Source organism: Nomascus leucogenys, chromosome 11 (genome assembly GCF_006542625.1).
Source record: "Nomascus leucogenys isolate Asia chromosome 11, Asia_NLE_v1, whole genome shotgun sequence".
NCBI classification, from domain to species: domain Eukaryota; kingdom Metazoa; phylum Chordata; class Mammalia; order Primates; family Hylobatidae; genus Nomascus; species Nomascus leucogenys.
This window is the reverse complement of record NC_044391.1, coordinates 24,867,991-24,872,118: the sequence shown is the minus strand read 5'-3', so window position 1 is coordinate 24,872,118 and position 4,128 is coordinate 24,867,991.

Here is a 4,128-nt window from a genome sequence, read left to right as displayed (position 1 = left end):
CTGGTGTGTTTATTTTTTAAATTAAACCTTGCTATTAGGGAGGAAACCTAAATGTCTGATGGTGGCAGTGTGTTCTTACTTGCATTAAGGGAGCTCTCTCACTTTAGTGTTCAGCACATCCATCATAGCGCAGGCCAGAGATAGGCTCTGTCAAGCTGACTTGTCCTTGGTTCTTCCTGCATAATGCCACTTCTTGTTTGTGGTCTGTGGAATTCCTCTCCTATCTTGGCATTTCTCTCCAGAGGTCAAGACCTCCTGCTGGAGGCTTCTCTCTGGCAGGGACTCATGAACTGCATCTCTCTCTCCATGTATCTCTTACCTCTTAGGTAAGACTAGTAATGCTTTATGTATGAGGTCTAGGGCAAACTCAAGAAGAATACACCTTTGAATCTTTTCATATAGTACCTAGGTTGAGTTAATTTTGAGAATTAAAGAGGAACTTAAAGGGCAGAGAAGGTTTTCTTCACTGTAAAATTTTGACACCAAGTAGATACTATCTAATCTGCTCAGCTCTGAGTTTAGACCCTGTAGTGACCTATAAATTCCTGTGAGAATCAATCTCATGGAGGATTTTCTTGCAGGTACTGCGATTGTCAGGCTCAACTCAATCCATAACTGTGGACATTGCATATTTGTGGCTTGCATTATTTGTGTGATTTTGGCATATTTTTTGGATTCTAGACTGGGGGAAAGCACACTTGAAAAGATGAAAAGTTGAATAGCAGGTTTAAAGAAAGGGAAAAATTTGGAAAACTAAAACAACTTCCTGAAGTTACCACACTTTCCAACTAGTCACCATTCAGCTTTAGACCCTGTTTAAATCAAGTTTTTGAATGCTCTGTCAGCACTTTTACATTAATGAAGCGAGATCCTCACATGTACCAGTAAATGCTCAGTTTTCCTTTCATGCTGAATTCAGTTTAACCTCTCATCTCTTATCCTCAGAAAGGTATATTCTATATCATACAGCATGATCAGGTCAGCTCAGCACCCTATCTGATGTATATGATGATGATGGTACATCTCCTCAGTGCAGCAAAAATACATTTTGCACATTGAGCTGATACTCTACAATGATGAAGAGTTGACTATACACCAGTGTGCTGCAACCAGTTGAGAAACTGCCCCAGAAAGCCCTCACTTTCTGACTATTTCCAGCCTCAGGTTGAAGGTCTATTTCAGACATAGGCATCTGAGTGGTAAAAGTCTGTAACTTTGTGCATTTTTCTGTTGCTGATTCTTACGAAGAGCTATGAAGGGTTGGAGATTTTATCCTGCTTGCAAACTAACAATTAAGCCGGCCACATTAAACTTTCCACAGTTTCATGAATACTAGTAGAAAACACAAGACTCCTAGGTCAGAGACAAAAGATTGTTTATTATTTACGGTAATAGTATCGGTCAGAGTAAACATTTTTTGATACTTCTCTGAGCCCCATAGAGTGATGTAAAAACGGGCCAAATGACATTTGCATATGCAGTGGGTTGGATTCTAGGAGAGAAAAACTGAATTTAGGGAACCCAAATATTTTACACTGGGCGGTAAGTTTTCCTTTGCTTGTAGGGAGGCATCATCTCTCTTTTACTGGATGAGAAGCATGCCTGTCCTTTGTTCCAGAGGGATATACCATCTCTTTCTTCTAAGGCTTTTCACTATATTAACATTCTTGAAAATATAGCCTAGAATAAAAAAGCAATTGGTGTTTCTCTTGAAAAATGTGCAGACATGTGAGACCCACAAAGAATTGTATCGTAACAATTTTGTACCTCTAAGAGAACTAGTAATGATCATTTTTAGGGTAAAGGACAGTTGAATATTTTCCAGCAATAATCCTAATTCTATCCTAGGTCATGTTATGTTTCTGTAGGATTGTTTATACTGGTTTGGGAAATTAAGGAGGAAAAGAAAGGGATGAGAAAAGTTGTGCTTATGTGCTGAATACATTCAAGGACTAAGAACTTCTTGGTTCTTGGTAATGATAAGTAGTGGAAATAAATGATTCTAAATAGTGACCTCTCTTTTCTTTTTATTGCTCCTGAGTCCATGCCTGAATAAAGTAGCAGTGGATAGTGTTAAAAGAAAAATTTCTGCTGAATTCAATTTAAAAGAGTTTAACTGAGCAAGGAACGATTCACGAATCAGGCAGCCTCCCGAGCCAGAGTAGGCTCAGAGACTCCAGTGCAGCCATGTGGTGGAAGAAGATTTACGGACAGAAAAAGGAAAGTGAGGTGCAGAAAATGGAAGTGAGGTACAGAAACAGCTGGATTGGTTACAGCTTGGCATTTGTCTTATTTGAACGCGGTTTGAACAGTTGGCTACATTTGATTGGCCCAAATTCAGTGACAGGCACAAGAGCAGGCTATGGTCTGTTTACACCTCCACTTGTTATAGTTCACGATGTACAGAGAAACCTTCAGGGCAAACCTAAAATGTGTAAGGAGGCAGCTTTAGGCTAACCTTGATTTAACAGTAGTATATTTCGGCTGTCATCTTTCCAATGTTCAAACATTACCCAACCACTGTAAGATCATTAAAATTTTTATACCATCCTCCCCTGCAAACTGGGGCACTAACTTTACTACTATAGGTAGATTCAAACTTTAGAAATTGGTTGCGTAATTGTCATTGGAAAAACATCCATTTATAGACTGGAAAGAAATTATTGTTTTGGCAGGTCAGAACTTGTAACCTCTTTACTAATTAAAAATGATATAATGAGTTCTAAACTTCAGCAGACTAAAAATACAAAGGAAGAGAACTTTTTATAAATGGAAACATTAAAGGGGGTTCATATGGGGGGGTAAAGAAAGAATAGCAATTAAAATAGTGTCTCCATTTCAAAGGGGCTCCCAGTCAATCTCCTCTCTGAATGAAACATCTTTCAGTTAATTTTAAATAATGGTTTTGTATGTTCTGGGAAATGTAAATAGCAATATGAGAATTATCTCCTTCTCCTTTTTCATTATATTTTCCTCTCTCCAAGATGGATTATATTGCAAGGTTAGAATGCATACAGGGCTCTCTCTGCTAACCAAAAAAAGCTGCTTGATGAATGCTCTAGGAAAGCACAGCTTCAGCAGATAAAAAGAATGGCAGGGAAAAATGACTGCATTGCAGTCAGACAGATTATTTTCCCCCTGAGGTAAAGGACAGCTTCAACCTTCTTTTTTTTTGTGAGCTTTCTGCCTGCCATTACTCTTCTTCTGGGTCTCCACCATGAAGTAAATAATTTCCGGGTGGTTTCACTTTGGAAAACTAAAAACACCCTGAGAGAATTTAGAGAAAACAGACATGCTCATCAGAAATGATGGTAATAGGATAAATTTTCAGATAAACAGGATTATTTTTTAGTATAAGTATATTCCTGTTTTTTCTTAAATCTCACAAGCCTGTATGTTTATTTTTACTTCTTTTAGTGTGACTACTAGAAAATTAAAAATTATATATATGGCTCATATTATATTTCTATTAGATAGTATTTCTCTATAATAAGTATTGTTAATTATGACTTCCCTAAAACACAAACTTCATGAAGGCAAGGGAGGTTTTTTGGTTGTATTTGCCAGCAGAAGTGTAGCTAAGTTTTTGACTATAAGAAGTATAACATGCATTTTCTTGAGAACCAAATTGATTGGTTTTGTAAGAATTGTTTAATGTTGGAGGTCAAAAAGCTCAGTTACCAGGGTTCTCTCCAGGATTCCCTGCATTCTCTTAACCCGTTATTCCTTTCCTTTCTTAACTTCCCTGCTCAACCATGAGTCCACACACTATTATTTCAGGAACACCATGTCCAGTATCATTAATGCATTCTCCTTTGGCTTTTCATTGTCTTCAATGAAACATGTCACATGTCTCCTTAGGTTTCATTGGAGAAATAAGTTCAGTACCAGATTAACCCAGTGATCTGCGCTTCCTGTGGTTGCATCCAACAGTGCACGGTGACATTGGATCTACTCTAAGTGTACAGTCAACAACAGCGAATGGATCTTTTACATTGCTGCATCTTTTGTTCAACTCCCACTCCCATTTTCTGAAAAGACTTTTTCAAACTCTCTGTTCTTCATAGTCCTCCAACTTTTCTACTTTTTTCATTGCTCTCAGAGATGATATTTTCAAGAGAAAATAGA